We start from the raw sequence: 19,635 nt of genomic DNA, 5'->3' as shown, positions 1-19,635 counted from the left end.
CACACACACACACACAGAGAGAGAGAGAGAGAGAGAGAGAGAGAGAGCATGTTAAATGTTTGTAAGAATATATGTGTGTTTGCAGTGCAATAAGAAAGTCTCAAAGAATAATGTTCACATATTATAAAGTGACATTTTTGTATACTATCCTAGGAAGAAATATAGATGCAACCTAGATAAAATCACCATCTCTCTAGAATGGAAATAATAATCTATAAAAAGTAACAATAAAGCAATATAATAATTTCTAGACTAGTAAATCCTATACCATATAGGGATTTTGACAGCTTTAAAATCACTGGATGATGAGGTCACTAGTGGGGATGAACCAGATGACAGGTCTATCCAACAATGTGATTAAAGGCTCTGCTGTGTCATAGAGGGAATCCTGAAAGGAATATTCTAGAGAAACAGTATTGGCCTTTAGAGCTCCATGAATTTATGTATAGTACCTGTGATATACTTTCAGATAGCAATTTTTAAAAAATAAAAACTTGATATAGAAGGGGCAATATAGGTCACAAGGTCACAGGTCTTTCTAGAAGATGCTTCCTAGAAGGTGGGCATACCATGGGTAGTGAAAAAACACACAATCCCTCAGATGATTGAAATTAGAGCTTGTGGTAATATTTTTGTTTGTGCTCTAACAAATAAAGCTTGCCTGGAGATCAGAGTGTGGAGCTAGCCACTAGAGGCCAGGCAGTGGTGACACACACCTTTAATCCCAACACTTGGGATCTCACATCTTTGATCCCAGATCTTGGGAGGAAGAAATAGGAAGTGATGTGGTGGGGCAGAGACAGGATCTCAGCCCTTTTTGGTCTGCAGATTCAGTAGAGGTAAGAAGTCTCTCCAGTGGCTGCTCCTTTACTTCTGATCTTTCAGCATTTACCCCGATGGCTGACTCGGGTTTTTATTATTAAGACCAATAAGAATTCATGCTAGTATTTACTTGTTAGATAAAGTTGAGGAAAAGCTGTTGGCTAAAACTCTGAATACCTTCTGTTGGTAAGCACTATTGTCCAGTCATTTAAATGCCGTCTATTCTTTGAGGCCAACAGACTAAATTTTGGAGTAAGACAAGGTACAGCCAAGATGTCTTTTCTGTTCAGAAAGAGCTTGTGCCATTCTGTTTTTATGAGTGCCATTTAAGTGGGAAATATTTATGAGTTTAATTTTTTTCGTGTGTGTGTGTGTGTGTGTGTGTGTGTGTGTGTGTGTCTGTGTGCGTGCGTGCACGTGTATGTGTGTGTGTGCCCATGCGTACGTGCACAGGTACACAGGTGCACATGCAGGCCCAACAATGGTGTTGGGAATTTTTCTAGACCATTTTATATCACATTCATTGTGGCATAATCTCTCACTGCCAGGGCTTGCCAATATGACTAATCTGGTGAAATATTTTGTTCTAGGATTGCCCTGTATCTGCCTTAAGCGTGCTAGATTTATACCTTTTAGATGGGTGTTGGGCATTTGAACTTAAGTCTTCACAATTGCACACAAGAGTGTTAATCACTCAATAATCTCTGTAGCCCCCAAGTTTATATTTCTGTAATTTCAGATATATATATATATATATATATGTTAATATAAATATTTAAAAATGTTTACACGTTTGAGACAACACTCATACCATGTTAAAGCCATTTGCTTTAAGGAGGAATCAAGGAGAGATGGAACATGAGGGTGCTTCCTCCATCCCAGTATCCTGTTATGTTACTTGTATTAACACAAATGTCTTACTTTCCAACAACATGATTATTTTATTACTATTTTGTGGTTCTGCAACTTAGACCCAGAGACTCTCACACACTAGGAGAACACACTATGATGGAGCTGAATCTGTAACCCTAGGTTCATTTGTTGTAAATGTCCATTTCTAGCCCAGAATTTCTAATTCTTCTACCTCAAACTGAGTATAGGGACTGTAGTTAATGCTGGCTTTCTATGAAATGGATTGATCAAACTCCATTAGCCATAATATTTGCTGTTTCTGAAATTTTAGGTGTTGGTCTTAAGGAATTATCTACATTTAAGTAAATCCTAGTCAACAATCCATCAAATGAATCTCTTATTGAGGAATATACTAACTGATCTCTCATAAGGAATAGAAAGAGGGACTGGCCTCTACTGTACAGCTGTGAAATAATCTCTTCTTGGTTATCTGTAATCCTAAAGCAACTTTAGAAGGCCTTAAAACAGTAAGAAAAGAGAACAGTTAAATTGTGAGTACTCAGAGAACTAGGACTTTGGTTGGCTTTTACAGCTTTAGAAATGCTGTAATTTTTACTACAATATTTTGAGACAGTGAGTATTCAGCATTTATGACATGTAACTGAATAATCAAAATCACTGAAGCATCCCTGTTCCTGCTTTTAATTTAGCTCTGGCCGTCTCTGTTTGCAAGAGCCTGCATCTTAGTCAACACCAGGGCATACATGACTTGGAGGGAGCAAGGCATACATTTCTCTGCATTCTTTAACATTCCACTTCCCAATATTTTTTCCCAAAGAAAACCAAAGGAAGAGACTGTGAGATAATGAACACAATGTGCTGGATACTCTTCGGAAAAGAGTATCTGCTGCACATATATTCAAGTTGGTGACTTTCTTTCTTAAAAAAAAATGTGCAAAGATTTTTTAAAGATATACAGAAATAAAAGATAATGGAACATATTAGAGATCACAGTTAGTACATAAGAAAAATAAGGATACACTGAGGTTATAGATAAGGAACTTTGTTTAGCAAGCTGCTCAGAAAGCAGATACAGGAACAGGCCAACTTCTCTTGGGATGTGATATAGATTTATGATTCCAGAGCATCTGTGTTGGCTCTGAAATAATAGATGAAAACTTTTTGAACAAAGTATCTCAGAGCCTCATTCTATAATTCAATATAACAGCCAGTATTAAGCGCCATGGAAAGCAGTCACTGCCTTTTAAAATATCAAAAGAGCGCCATTTCAAAACAATAGCGTTCTTTCATTTGTTTTCTATGGATTCTTCTGCATCCCATGCAACATTAATTAAATTTGTTGGCATGTACTATTATGAATAAACTTCTTAAAGTGTTGTAAATAGCATTATTGAAAAACACAATGAATAGAAGCATTCTTTGAGGGCTTGAGAGAGTGAATGTGGAAATTTCTAAGAGTCTTCTAAGTACTCCACATTTTCAATGCCTGGAACAATAGCTCTTTAATGTTGTCTGTGCTGTTTTTATTAACTGTCTCCTGTGTTTTACATATAAAGACTCTTCAAAATCAGTAGTGTTGATACCTTATTCTAGACGAATAAAGGCCCAATCTGTTACAGTATGCAGCAAGAAAGGAAAACATCCCATTATAAGAAAGACTAAGACCTCTAGACTTCATTGGCCATAATATATGAACGTGATATGCAAATACTTTTTGGTTTATTTATTTGTTGGTTGATTGGTTGTATTTTTGGTGGGGGAGGCTTGGTATTTGGTGGGAGGATATTTTTTTAAAACTTAGTAACTGGAAAAAATCCAAAATAATTTTTTAAATAACACCAAATATCTGGGAATGTTACTGTAACAAAGGGAACTTTCTATTTCCTATTTTTCTTTCTGCTCATTCACACATGTAACAGATAATCATGTAATTACCTCATCTGATGCAGTGTTGAACTAGATATTCCTTCTCTAGTAATTGGAGTATTTAGAATGTAATTTCATTTGGCATGTAATTGGAGCAAAGGGTCCTTTTGAAGGATCTATCAGTCCAAGAATAATTTTAACACACACAACAGGCATTACAGAAAAACACCTTTTCATGCCACAGCTAAAATAATGTGATGTTGTGCAAGGTTACCTCAAGTCAGTAACCTGGAAGCTTGGAGGACTCTGGGTGCTACCCTGGTGCTGATTATCTTAGCTCAGCTACAAATGATGAGGTTTGGGAGGTATTCAGAACCAACTCTAATGTATGCACTGCTGAGTGATTTCTTCAAGATTGATTTCTAGATGCTACCAAAAAGTGTTGTGTTTTGAGTATTCTAGAAATTTTGAGTGTCACTGGTAAACAGTTAAAAGGATCATGACGAGGGCTGGAAAGATAAATAAGCAATTAAGAGTGCCTATTGTACCATCAAGACCAGAGTTTTCAGTTAGTATTCACCTAACAACCAAGGCAACATGTAAATGCTGTAAGAAGAGTTTTGATACCCTCTTTTGGCCTGTACATACACACAGGTGTATGTGCCTACACCTCCCAAACACATACACACTCTCACACAGACACCAAGCAACACACACACACACACACACACACACACACACACACACACACACACACACACAAACTCACAAATGAGTAAAATATGTGTGGTGTGTTTTGTTTTTCTAAAAAGAGACAGGATGAACATGACTCCTTAACAATAGAACAAGGTCTTTTCTGCAAGCACTTCATAAAAGAATAATGAATTGATGAAGGCCAGTGGCTGTAAGTAGCAGTGCAGTCCCTTCAGGGGGGACTTGACCCAACTCACTCTCTTCTGACTCTCCTTCCCTTGTTGCTTATGAGACTAGCAGGTGCCCATCTCATTTCTGTCCTATTTTGTGTCCTGTTTCCTTCCCTACACTGTTGTCAGTTGGGGAACTGTAGCCAGTGATTGCCAGCAGGAATCTCTGCAATATTCTAATATCTGCTTTTGTCCATGCATTTTGACATTCCTAGCAGCTGTGACCCAATCTCCACACCACAAAAACTATATTTTGAAAGCTCATTTTCATTCTCTGCTTTAAAATGGTACATGAACCAAATTGTGCTTTTTGTCCATTGCGTTTTAAAGTAATGAGAGTGACCTAATGTCAAAACAAGGAAGGATTATCAAAAAAAAGTATGAATTTTCAAGCTTAGGGAAGAATTCAAGAGGTTCAGAGACGTAGGTATCTATGTTTCTTTGCTTGAGCTGACAGACACAGTTCATGTGATCATCAGTGGTTTCACCTGTCTACTAACGAAAAATTAAGAAACAAAACATAATCCAATAACAGCAAAGAGAAATGAATGAGGAGAACTTGAGGTTGTTCTGGAAGATCCATGAGAATTGCTGATGGAAAGCAGAGGTTACAGTCAAAGAACTCATGATGCCTATGGCTATCACCACAGTCCAGAATCTAGCAGAGGAGGCGCTGATGGATGCAGGAGCCTAGTGTGGGCTGAGCAGATGAAACTCAATGCAAGGCTGTGTACAGGAAGATGGACACAACACTTTTCTCCCACCAATGGCGCATAGAACTGGGCTCTTACCCCACACAAATGTCTGAGTTATTGCAGAAAAATTAAACCACATTTCTTTAAAAAGAGATTAGAATGTGTGTTCTGATAATGGTGTTGCTCAACTCAAATTTCAGTCTGACACCAAGTTTAAAAGGTTTTAAATGAAGCTGCAAAGTTAAAAACAGAAATCAACCTAAAAACATCCACAGTCATTATATTCAGAGTGAGTTGTGTGTCTATTTATCTCTTTATTTCATTCAGGAAACCCAGAATGATATGACAGGGGGCTTCAGAGGAGTTCACTGGCCCATGCTTTCAGTCTTCAGGCAAATTCATTTCAAATAATTCCACATACTAAAATGATGTGTAATTGTTACTCAATTATACTGTGTAGGCCACTTATCTTCCCCTCCTGCAAATGTGTTAGCATAGCTGAGCACGAATTGATTGAAGTTGCAGGTAAGCAGATGTGCCTCTCTGCCTCAGGGTAAGTGGCTCTGCCAGGTCACAAGAGGAATGGGAACACTCTGCTCCCAATTAATACAGATTTTTCAAATGCTCACATACACTCATGAAATTAATACATTTGAAAATGAATGGTTCACCACCTCAGATTTTCCTAAGAAACAATAATCTAACTGGATGACTGATGATAATCCTGTGAAGAAAAAATTTGCAATTATTTGTTGAAATTGGATCTTGTATAAAGGGTTTAAATCAAATGGCTCACTTTTCAACAGACAGTCTTGAAGGACGTTTCGGCCTCATTCTACAAGAAGGAAAAACTTTACCTCTATTTCAAATAAATGAGGTGCTTTCCAGTTTTCTCTATTAATAAACAATTAACATACAATTGCATGCAATAATATGCAATTCTACTTATTTCATTAGAAATATTAGATAGATTTTTTTTTCCTAAAGCTGGACAAACTTAACACAAAGTTAACTTTTAAAACATTACAACCAGACTAATCAAGAACATGGAAAAATTAAAGTGTCTTGAGTGGAGGGACACACCTCTAGATGAGAAGAGGCTGTATGGGATATGTTGATGCTGCACATGGCTTGCTTCTCTTTATTGTGAGGAGAATCTACTTTAATCAACAGCCCCATGCATACCAATGCCCATCAATGGTCATCAATATCACCAAAGTGGAGACACCCAGGCATTTATACAGTATGTTGGAGGCATGGCCTGCCACCCACAAAACAGTCAAGCTGAAAGAGTGAAATTCTGTTAGCAGAAAACTAAGCTGAAACTGTGGTAGTATGCAAACAATACTACATTATCAAAGGGAGAAATGTGAGGCCTTCCACTGGGCAAGTCATAGGAATCCTCAAATAAATAAATAAATAAATTTAAAGGAAGCTTAAGAAAAATAATGTATAGATCAAGAGCAATTTGAAAGGTTTAGCCAAACAAATGCAATGTATGTCCTCATATGCATTGTGATGAAACTAGTTAGCCATTCAAAAAGAGACAGTAGGCTCGTATAGAGACTCTGGGTGAGACTTGATACCTGTTGCTCTTAAGCAAGTGTGAATCTTTAGGCATGGTAGTGGTTTTATTTACCAAAGAAGTTTTATCTTTCAGTGATACGAAAGGCAATAGTCACCTAGAGAGAGATGTACAAGAGTTTGCTTCCAAATAATCTTGCGTCTCGGTGTAGCATATGTGTAATATATGGTTTTGTTTAGAACCAACATGGATGGTAGGGATGATGAGATGGCTCACTGGATCAGTGTGCTTGCCGTGCAAGCATGTGGCCCTGAGTTCAAATCTCCAGTACCCACATAAAAGCCAGATGTGGGAGTAACTCCCTGGTTAGTCAGCCTAGTTGAAATAGTGAGCTACAGCTTCACTGAGTCACCCTGTCTCAAGGAAATAAAGGTACCAAGCATCTTCTGGCTTCCACATGTACACATTAGATCACACACTCCTGCACACTCTTGTGTGTACCACACACACACACATACACACACACACACACACACACACACACACACACACACAAATAAAAATAAAACAGTGACATGAGGGAAATCATGAGCTAATTCTCATAAGTGGGTGGGTTTTGAGGACACCCACACTCATGCCATTCACTATGATTTTGTGTACATTTGATTTTTTCACAATTAGAATAAAAGGCTTACTAGTATAGCTCATTTTAATAAACAAATATTTCTCTTTCACACAACAGTATTACCACTGGCAGTAATTTAGTGCTTTATTCTAAAGTGAAAACATTTAATACATTTTCTTAATTACCTTGATAAATAGCTCGGCATTTTCTGTGACTATACTGTAGTCAGAGACCAAGAAACAAGTATGAATAATTATCAACTCCAATGGCATTGTTGGCCACAAGGTCTCAAAATTTTAGCCCAGCCTTACTAAAACTAATCGCAAGAGGAAGTGGAATCCAAATCAGAATGAACACAGCCCTCCCTCTGCTTAGTAACGCATCTAGTCGTCCATGCTTCATTAAGTTGCTATCGTTTTAACAGTGTTAGCTGCAGGGGAAATCCAGGCAAGCATTTTTCTTGTCTTTAGCACTGCCCTTGACAACTCCTCTCTCCTCACAGGCCTCTTTCTCATTTGAAACAATCTATGGTTTCAAAAGATTGACCTGCCTCCTGTGAGGAAGTCATTGGCTCAGCATGGTGTTCACACCAGCTACTGGTAAAAGAGCAGGTGGGCCGAGTCCTACACGGAGCAAGGCAATCCTTTCGCCACAGCCATCCCAGAGTGCAATATTGGTGTGAATCACAGACAGTCAAAACGATGGCAGTTTAAAGCCTGCCTTCTGAAAATTATTCACCCTGGAGAAACACCCAGCCATGCCTTGTGGGTTTTTTTTGTGCTTCTACAGTTAGCGGGGTACGGACAACCTACGTGTTCTCCAATAGTGCCATTACAGACATGAATGGATGACTGTAGTTCAAAGCATTTGGAGAACAATAGGAAAGATCTATAGTGATGAGAAGAGTTAGAAATGGAGTGTTAACAGTGCAGAATCAAAAAAAAAATCAAAGACAGGCGGAAACTTTTTGATTTTGGTTCATGAATGCTTTCCGCAGATCTGAATCACTCAACACTTACCCAATTAACCTACTACGAATAAAATAGTACCAGCTATTTTCATGTTTCTCCGTTATTGTGTCTTTCTTTGTAGACTATGTAAAATAAACATTGTCTCTATTTAAATTACCTATAGCTGCAGAATCACACACTCCACCCTAATATCACCAACCCCAGAAAGATACCAGAAACTTGGTTGGACAACTCATATTATTTTCCTCAACCTTCATCTTCTTTGACGTATCTACAGATTTTCATTTCGGTTCTCTGTTCTCCAACTTTCTGAATATTTCTTTCCCTTCAGGAAAAAAAAATATTTTCTGGTACCTGCAATCTCTTGGGCCAGATGGTATATTTGCTTGTTTTCAAGCAAACCTAGTACATATTGAGACACTGTCTCAGAATGAAAAGATACTTAAACTTTGGCAAATTTTGAAACTACATCATACCTTCCTAATTCAGTTCTTTGCCTTAAATGGAAAGTAAACAACGGAAGAGGAAGTGCCCAAACAGTAAATCTACCCCTACATTGCAGTGATAAGCATAGTTCCCAAACCCTTCAGAGGTTTCCAGGAGATAGCACCGAACTGAGTTCTTGCTAAGCCCTGGAAAGACAGCTCTCTTGTCTCCTTAATTTGAGTTTCCCAAGCAAAAAAAAAATGTGCTCCGTGTCCAAAAGTGGTCATTGAATCTTATTTTTCTCCTTTTCTTTAAGAAAAATAAGAATCAATGGCCACTTTTTGTCAGCATTTTTTTAGCATGCATAATTTTGAGAACTCTTTGAGATAAGTAGTAGATGAAAAAATAAGATAAGAATTTGTTTTTCTTTTTCTTTAGTATCAGAACCAAATAGATCTAGTTCAGTCAACTGAGCACACAGAGTTGAGAGGGAAATGAAATCTTTCAAAGTAACATGAGAATAATTTCTAACAAAAATCTTTCCAAACAAGTTAGGAGTGTCCTAAATCATGACTATAAAGTTGCCCCCCAAAATAAATAGCTTTGGAGATATTTGGGGGTTCCAGATTCCCTTGTGAGGCTTCAGCCACCCCTTAGCTTGGTTAATTTATAGAAAAGGCATCTCTGGAAAAATTCTACACTCAATTCCTTCTAAAGTAGTACAAAATATTGCCCCTGAATTCTGATTCTGAAATCATCACTCCACAAATAAATTTAGTCAAAAAGTTTAGAAGCGGAATCTTTAAAAAAATAGCACATCTTCAGGGCATTGTAGTATTTCCCTGGCATGGAACCAAGCTCTGCTTCAAATGTGAAAATCAGGGCCAGAATCATAATCCAGAGGCTTCCTGAGCAGTCTGGCTCACACCAGACCTAAGGTTGCAAGACCACCATCTGCCCAGCAAAGAATAGATGAGAGCAGAGCTCAGGAATAGAAATGCAGAGAAAACCACAAACGGAAAAGCAGCACAGGAGTGAGTCCTGCTGTGTGTCTCGTGACATGAAGCCAGGACTCAGTTAAATGAGAACACACAGCGGACAGCTGAGAAATGACCGCAACGATCAATGAAGCCCTGTGAGAAGGATGGAGGATGGAGGCTTAGCTTCTGGAAGCCCAACCTCTGTGCTGGCAGTCACTGTAGGATGGGACTTGCCTTTATGACCATCCATGAACAGTGTCCAGTAAACCTAGGCAGCTGCTGAAACACATTTTACGTGTATGTTGTATGGAGCAGGTACTTCATTCCTTCCCCTGTTCCACATGTGACATTATGAACATCACACTGAAAGAAGTGGAGCCTCATGGCTATCAAAATTCTCCAGGATCCTTTTAACATCTGGATAGGAAACTCTAAAGTTTGAATATAAGGGAAAGGAAGGTCATAATTTCAATTGCAGATGTGATTGATATAGGTATTTTAGTAATGTATTATGTGCCTAAGGTACATAACATACTGGAATAACTTCAGATCCAGCTTTGTAAGCTGAACATAAATGAAATTACTTAAATATGAACAGGGTACATTTGAATGCCCTTATTCTCAGTAAATAAGAGAACATTCAAATAAGGATTAGGGTGACTCCCAAAATAAGCAGGGTAGGAAGGACACTTGTACTTGAAATCAAATCCACTTGAAGATTACTAGGCTCATTTTTGTTTTTCAAGGTACCAATTATACAGTCTGCAGTTACGTATGTATATTAAAGACCCACAGAATGGTCTTTTAATTAGTTCATTAATCCATTTGTTTCACAATTATGGAGTAACACATCATTTACCGTGGCATCCTATAACCTAGCTGTTGAAATACAGGAGTGAGTTCCAAATCCTTCTCTCACTTGAGTTATATTCTAGAGAAACTAGCACCATGCCGGGGCTGTGATAGAGCCAATTCACGTGGTTTTCAGAAGCCAGTGTGAGCATCTCTTATTAATGTTGTACCTGTCTGTGCCCAATGATATTGCATGAGGTTATGTGCAATCAGCCACTATGGGAATATTTTCCTCATGGAAAGTTGCTAACATTTTAACTTGGGACTTTGCTATCCCCTGGAGAGCTGGTGGTTAAACACTTGTCAATATGCTACTATAATGACAAGGTAAATAAGCAAGTAGTGGGATTTTAGGTAGAGTTTCCTAGAACATATTCACAAAAGAATTTTCTAAGAAGATGACATTCAAGTAAAGACCTTAATGACATGAGGGACGAAGCCACATTATAGCTTGGTGAACAGCCCTTAAGGCAGAGGTCACGGCAGGAGTGGAAGGCTTGATATAGGAGTACATTTATTTCATCCCAAGAGATCCGCTGTGTTCAGAAAAAAATAGCAGACAAACAGTGATACAGGCAGTATACAGTCCCAGATACAGATTCTGGAGACCATAAGGACCTGGTCCCAGGAACACACAGAGAAAAGTAAAAGTGGGAATTTGGGTCTGTACAGATTGGGTGCTATGTGGAGACATTGAACAGAGGGGTAACAGAATCTAATTATATTTTAAATGGTTATTCTGACCCCTGAAGGGCAAGTGGGATGCAGACAGGGATATGAGAACAAGTTAGACATGAGGCTTTTCTACAGGCCATGGTGAGAGGTTGATGATGGCTTAGATTAGGATGGGGTGATGCAGATAATGTCATATGCATTCATGATGAGCTTTGTAGGTAGTTTTTAAGGGATCTGCATCAGAGTTTGAAGAGGACAAGATAATCAGGGTTATTTCCAGCATCAAGTTGGGAAAATGATCCACATTGAGTATCTTTTAAAACCTTTAACTGAGAAAGAGAAATTAGAATTGTTTGTAAGTATTTCTTAACTGGGGATAAGGTCTACCTCGGTCTGTACTCCCATCAGGAATTCTAGTTTACTCACTAATCGTCATCATGGTTACAGTTATTTTTTTCTGGACTTTTAAAAATTATTGTAATAATAGAGAAAAAAGGAAATGTATTTCAAATGGTAGAATGCATTTTAAATGGTTTAGTTATCAGTGGGAGCACTTATTTAGAAATCTCATATTGGTGATCCCCATGATAGCAGCAGACACCAAAACTAAGTTGAACTAATTCTGTTTCACTTACATTGTCCTTACATTTCAGTAAATCACAGTTCTATAAATAATTCAATAACAATTGTTAAACAACCATGTGGTGTCAGTTCCCAGAATCTAATTAGACACTGAAAAAATAAATGACACATGAAGAAGATATTAAATACACTTATACATTTTCACATTTGAAGATGTGGTATAATTTTTACTATCTCTTGGTCCAATTATCTAGTGGTTATTTTCTTTCAAATAAAAAAATATTGTTTTGTTAAAATCCTCACTATATTTTTAGGGATACTTTGATAATAATATATGTCTTACACCCCAGCTGACTTTGATAATGATATATGTCTTAAACCCCAGTTGTTTGGTATATAATTTTAATAAATTTATGATTAATTGTTAATTAATTGTGGAACCTTTATTTCTTGTATCTGATAAAGATGAATAAATCATGTAACAAGAATTAAACTCATTTACTATGTTTTCAGAAATTCTTTTGTAAAATATTGAGTGCAGAATTCTATATAATATATTGAAACAATAAATGCCAGGATGCCATGGAAACATTCAAATCTACATTGTGATTATTGCAGAGAAGTTAAATATTCTTCCTTAGCAAAATCAACAAATCACACTGAAAATGAAGAAAGGGGGATTTAACTTCCTGAAACCATCTTGACTAAATCAGATCAATAATAATAGTTCAGTTCTATCTGTCGGATGTTCAATCTGCTGTAATTAGTTTCCCAGAGCATTTTTATCAGATTCCCAAGTCTATAGGGCTTCTTATGGGTGCTTATACTGACCAACGGACACACTAATGCACTAACCCCATCCAAATTATTCTTAGAGAGGCAATAACACACAGAGACATTTAATCAGGCAATACAGGATGTGAAGTTCTATCTATAAATATATGTTATAGGGTAATAATAATGATTCTGATAAATCCAAAGTTTCACCTACAAGTAGAATTTTAAGCTTACTTTACAATAATTTAAAATTTTTGTGTGTTCTTTTTTTTCCTTTTATTTTATTTTACAATACCATTCAGTTCTATATAACAGCCACAGATTCCCTTGTTCTCCCCCTTCCTGTCCCCCTCCCCTTCCCCCCAGCCCACCTCCCATTCCCACCTCTTCCAGGGCAAAGCCTCCCCCGAGGACTGAGATCGACCTTGTAGACTCAGTCCCAGCAGGTCCAGTCCCCTCCTCCCAGACTGAGCCAAGTGTCCCTGCATAAGTCCCAGGTTTCAAACAGCCAACTCATGCAATGACCCCAGGACCTGGTACCACTGCCTAGATGCCTCCCAAACAGATCAAGCCAATCAACTGTCTCACCTATTCAGAGGGCCTGATCCAGTTGGGGGCCCCTCAGCCTTTGGTTCATAGTTCATGTGTTTCCATTCATTTGGCTATTTGTCCCTGTGCTTTATCCAACCTTGGTTTCAACAATTCTCACTCATATAAACCCTCCTCTTTCTCACTAATTGGACTAGTAAAGCTGTGATAAATAGTAAGTTCAGTTCTGAAAATAACAGAGAAAACTTTGATGCTCTTTAATGCTGAGGTTTACGTAGGAAATTGAAAAATGTTTAGAATCTGGAGGGAAAAGCTGTGAAACCAGGGGTGGCTAAGCTGGGCTCTGGTTCCATTGCTTTCCAACTGTTAAATGTTCAGCAAGATGCTTAATCTCTGCAGCACAAATGTTCCTATTTGTAATATTATCTTCCTTGAAAAGTTGAAAAATGCCAGATGATGATTCACAGATCCCTGTAAAACATTTTGTCCACTGTACAGGACAAAGCAGGTTTTCAAGAAGTGCCTGCAGCAACTTCCTAATGACAAAAAAGCCTCTTGTAATTCCAGACATGAGTACACACATGTTATATTTGTATGATAAAACTGTAATTTATGCAAATAACAAAATAGCTCATTTACTACCTGACTCTTTTTGATTTATCATGAGCCTTTAACTGATGACATATTTCAGCAAGCTGAGCAAAATTGAGCAGGATTTAATTTCCTTTAGCGCAAGGTTGTATCTATCATGATTCAGGACATTCAAATTTTACAGGGCACTCCTCATTGCTATTCTTTCCAACAGCAGGTAGTTTCAAAATTATTATGTATCTCTCAGGATGTGTCAAAAACGACCTCAAGAAATATTAGAGAACTTGTGTTGAAAACAGTAACCGTTATCTCCATAAACCAATTTGGAAAACTGAAAAGAGAGAACAGAAAACAATAAGTGTGGGTGAGAGTGTGAGGAGGTTGGAACTCAGAGCCCTAGTGGAGGGAAAGTCAAATGGTGTGACCACCGTGGAAATAGTATGGAGCTTACACAAAAGAACTGTTCTTTCAAAGTCAAATTATCTTTTGTACTAGCAAGTCCACCTGCAGGTTGTACAACCATAAAAGCAAACGAATAAGTAGAAAACAGAACAAAAGAGAAGAAAACAGAGTCTTGATATACAAAAACAGGATCATAGCCCAAATAGCCATCAGCAAAGTGGGGGTGTGAGATACACACTTCCAGCAAGCATCATTCACTGTGTAATTCCACCTGTATGTGGTACCTACTATAATCACATTCATACTATGGAAGGGAAATGTTGCTTGACAGAGTCTGGGGTGAAATGGGGAGTTTTCCTTTAATGAGTTCTGTGTGTCAAGTTTTGCAAGACGCAAAGGCAGATGGTGTTATGGCTCCAGCAGCAACATGAATGTCCTAAATGTCATTGAACTTACATAAATGGTGATCATGATGATCAAGTTTATGCCACAGAGATTTTATCATATTTTTGTTGGTGCTTGCAGTGGTTTACAAAGAGAACCATAACAGCGTATTCCGAGAAGCTGATGGTGAGTGAAAACATCACTCAAAATGTGAAGTGCTTTCTGGGTTGAAAATGGCAACCTCAAACAAACAAACAAAAATTAGTGAGAAACACGGAACGTTTTTCTGTCTTTATAAAGATTTCATTGATAAAATAAAGGCATTGTTAGGTTCACAGCAAAACTGAAGACACGGAAAGAATGTTTTTTCCAACATGTCTGCCCTTGTAAGTAAAGGGTCTTCCACAGTAAGAACTTCCCCCTGAGAGTAGTACATTGTAACCATTGACAGAGCTTCACTACGCATCATAACCATCCTGCACCATAGGTTCTATCAGGGTTCATTCTGCGCAATGATGTATTTCTCATTATTATAACAAGAATGTATTTACTACCTAGAAACCGCGTGGTCTGTCTATCCTCATATTCTTCAAACCCAGATTTCTTTTTAAAATAAAATTTAAATATGGCTTTAATTTATTTCCATGCAAATTATCTTGGTGAAATGAGAACACTCTTAAACAAAAAAGAAAGTGACGTGGCATATCAGCAGGCGATGTAAGAAATAGGAATTGTGTCACTAGTGTGTTCAGAAGTCTCCCTCATAAGTAAAGCTTACATGGTGCTACATGGATAGCTTTGGCTTCAGATGTCAACACAACCTAGAAATCATCTAGGAAGAGAGTCACAGTGAGGGACTGTCTACATTGGGTTGTCCTGTGGATATAGCTGCGGAGAGGCTGTCTTGAATATTAACTGACCCGAGAGGACCCAGCCCACAGTGAGTGGCACCATTCCCTACTATAAATGTAGAGAGAACAAGCAGGCTTATATGCATTCATTCATGTCTCTACTTTTGACTAGGTAACCTAGGATGTAGACCACATAAACCCTTTCTCTCCTAAGTTGCTTTTTGTCAGGGTACTTTATCACAGCAACATAAACGGAATAAGAAGAGGTGGTATGTGTCATACAGTATTCACTATCATAAGGATAAGTAGAGGACAATTGCTTCCTAGCACACTTTCTGTCTCAACAAATACTCATATTTGTGCAGATACATGTGCAAAATGATAGCAAGGCTTTCAAAATTCAATACAGCTGGCAGGTGTACATTAATAATAATGTCAAGATATAATCTGTTTATTTAAATACTAAAAATCTAATTATATGAACTGTAATAAAATTAACTAACTTATTGTTTTTTGAACTAATTGAAATATGCCATCACTATCTTAATTTTCTTAAGCATATTCCCAAATTATTAGGGAAATAACATTCATTTTCTTTTCTCATATCTTAATTTCTATATTTTACTTTATAAGCCCTTCTGTATTTCCAGTATCACTAAGGAAATTCACTAATTTTCAGCGTGATAGGTATAAATATTTGAAATTCTTGAAAAGGGTATCAATTAAAATTGAAATTTGATTTTAACATTATTACTCAGAAAAATCAGGCATTCCAACCCATACTGAAAGGTTTTAGCCTGGAATGAGTAAATGCTGTGACCACAGACAGCTTAATAAATAGCTTACACTGTGTTCTGAAGAATATTCCTATTAGCCTCTGTGTTGAACCTGACCCTCTCTCTGTCTCTCGGAATCTCTCTCTCTCTTTCTCTCTCTCTCTCTCTCTCTCTCTCTCTCTCTCTCTCTCTGTGTGTGTGTGTGTGTGTGTGTGTGTGTGTGTGTGTACGTGTACCATATACATGTGTGCATATCTGTGGGTGCGTAAGGCTATATTTGCATTTGTATGCATGCATGTGGAGACAAGAGATCCACATCAAGTGTCTTGTTAAATCTCACCACATCCTTTTGAGACAGGGTCTCTCCCTGGAACTGGAGCTTGCTAGTGAGCTTCAGACTCTGGTGATTCTACACACTTTATGCACAGATTATGGACACATGCCTCTAGGGTTGGGTCGGGGGAGAACACATAACTCAAATGAAGCACTTTACCTAACATGCCATCTCCAGCTCCTGAACATGACTCCTTATATCAGAATAACAATGATGACACCCTGCTGAGAAGCATCTGCTCTTCCGGGTTCGGCCTGATTTCCTGACTTGTACTAAATTTCCTTTATTTGTGTTCATTGTTTCCACTAATTGGAGATTAATCTAAAATCAGCTTCCCACAGCCAACTTGGCAGAAAAGCTGCATTAAAATATTTGTAAAAACAAACAAGTGAGATATTTTGACAAAGTAATATATTACTTTGAATATTTAGACACAATCTGGCTAAGAAGCAAAGATGTTATCTCTTCTATTTTATTCTGTAGGATTTCATTGGCTATTACCTTAATTGAAAAATTGCAGTGTAAACATTTGTGTGTTCAAATAATTAAACCGGTCACTGGTAGATGGAACTATGTGGGAAAAGGTTCCAAATTACAACTCACTGTTTGTAGCCATTTTGTAGAAAAAAAAAAAAGAAAGAAAGGAAGAAAGAAGAAAGACATCTACAACAAAAAGAAGCTAGATGATGTTACTCATTGAAATCTGGGGGGGGGGGGGGCGCGGGCAGGGACATTGCTATCTGCTTTTTTTCTGGCACTGTTGTGTTTCTGATACCCAGGCAGAGGGCTTCTCTTTCTTAACACTCCCATTGCCTCTTGATCTAGTTTTCCCCTCACCTCTAACTCTGGGAGGCCTAGGATTCAGCCCGGCCCTCCTTTTGACTCTAAACTCCCATTCTAGCTGACAGAAGAGACCAGTGTTAAACGAATCTGTATCCTCATCATCTCAAAGCTTGCCCTACCACTCTATTCTCTCCCAGAAGTGCTATTGTCTCTTGACTATTTTCACATTGGTAATAAATGTACATTTCAAATATAACAAATTAACCAAAATCTTAATAGCCACACAATATCTAATACTGCCTGATCATCCTTGGTCTGTGACTTGAGGCACTCCTCAGGTCTACACCATAGGGGTCAACATTCCCACCTCCCTTCTGGATTCTTCCACCATTGAATCTAGTCACATCAACCTCCTTCATAAATTCCAGAGCAGCACTTTTCTCCTCTGCCACTGCCATGGCGTCACCTCATTGCCCGGAAACAGCAGTGATCTAATGGCTGTTCAGATGGCCATTTCCTCCTCCCACAGTGATGCTAACAAAATAAAGGAAATCAGGTTACTCCTTGCTCAGATCTCAATGGTCAGTGTCTCATTATTCTCAGGATAAATCCAAAGTCCTTCTGGTGACTGATTGCTCCCTACAGTGGCTAAGCAGACAGAGCCATTTCCCCAAGATCACTTCACACCACCTTCTTTGATCTCTGTGCTCCAAAAAATCAGCCGTCTTCCTATTCTTTCCTTCTGCTAGAGACAAATGTACTTGGTCTTTTCCATGGTTAGTGCTTTCTGTTACTAAATTCTCGGCTCCATTAGCACCTGTTCAAGATTTCATAGACAGAATGTGTAAAGAAAGGGACTCTTCTATCAGGCTTTACAGTGTCTTATTGCTTTATTTAGTTTTCTACTCTGCATTTTTAGTGCTCTAAAAGTTTGCTTAATTTTCCACACTTAGACAAAGAATGTAAAATAATTGTTTTACATTTTCTGTCTCCATTTGAATCCAGACCTTCTGTCTGGATGCTAATGCCAACCATTATCTCCTCAATAAAGATTTTTCAGGAATGCTGTTGGTACTTTTTTTTAAAAAAAAAATAGGATGTTACTCTGTAACCTAAACTGCCTTCACACTCATTATGCATCCCAACCTAATCTCAAACTTACAATTGTTCTCCTTCAACCTTTTAGGTATCAGGATTATAGACATGGGGTCAGCTTAATTATTTTCTTTAAGTATTACTCAGAGAAAAAAGCCAAAGGAAACAAAGGGCATCATCATTCCTCATGAGTATAGCACCTATTTAAAGTACTTTAGAAAACAATTTCACTTTCCCCACAATTCCTGTGTGATCATAATTTTAAATATTCTCTCTTACTTTCTCAAAATATTCCAATAATCATCATGCTTCATTATCAGGAGTGATATTTGAAATATTTCTTAAATACATATGTACAATTTGTATCACATATCATGTTCTGACATTTGTTTTTAAAACTATTTTGTACCTGTATACGTATGATTTATTGTGGGTTTTTTTTTTTCACATCTCCCAAAGACAACAAATATAAAAGCTGAATAAGATGCAAAGACCAGCTGCTTAGTGGTGTGAAGAAATTACTGAAACTGCCAGACTTGAGCAAAGGGCAGCAGACCCACATGAACTAGTATTTTCCTCTCGGCATCTTCAGGGATTTGTGGAAAGGTGAACAGGGGGTTCAGGAAAAAAAAGCTCCTGCCTGAATTGTGCCACAGCTGCACACACAAGAAAGTCCACACTGGACTTCGGGATACAACCTCAGCTCAGACTTGACAGATGGTGATCTGTGGGGAAATGGGGTGAAGGCCTCATTTCAGGTTCGGCTTTGGAAGATTTGGCAAATGCTAAGAGGTAAAGGGCCAGGAGATAAAGAGCATGCCAAATGTGATCCATGAGTGGTGAAGAGCTAAGCTGACCATTAAAAATCTACAGAAACCTGGGGGAATCTGAAATTGGACTTCCAGGTCATGCTGGAAAGGCTCTGGCTGGTAAACTGAGCTTTCAGTTCTGCCTCCAAAAGAAATGTCAAGAGGAGAAGGCCACTGCAGTTCCTGCCTGCACAGACTATGGATGATCTAAGCTGTTCCTCAGATAAAGGCCACCTGAACCCTCATGAGCTTTTGTGAAGATGCAAGTAAATCCTTTCAAGGGTAAACAACATTATCCAGCCTTCGTAGGAATTCTCAGACATAGAGTATTTAACTCAAACTCATCATGCATGTCACTAATGAGTGAACTAAAAATAGCGGAAAGATGATTCAGTCTTCCAGTTACTTCTAGTGTTACAGTTATAAGGATAGCTAATTAATATCCTGCAGATTGTCACGTGGGAAAATA

At 38.0% G+C, this 19,635-nt stretch overlaps 1 protein-coding gene across 1 annotated transcript in view; it reads right to left on the bottom strand.

The window, feature by feature from the left end:
- Positions 1 to 19,635, bottom strand: part of Lama2 (laminin subunit alpha 2) — a 571,985-nt gene that overhangs the window by 395,502 nt on the left and 156,848 nt on the right. The window lies entirely within an intron of this gene.

This window comes from Peromyscus maniculatus, chromosome 16 (genome assembly GCF_049852395.1).
Source record: "Peromyscus maniculatus bairdii isolate BWxNUB_F1_BW_parent chromosome 16, HU_Pman_BW_mat_3.1, whole genome shotgun sequence".
NCBI lineage: Eukaryota > Metazoa > Chordata > Mammalia > Rodentia > Cricetidae > Peromyscus > Peromyscus maniculatus.
The sequence above is the reverse complement of the archived record's forward strand: the minus strand, read 5'-3'. Positions and strand labels throughout refer to the sequence as shown.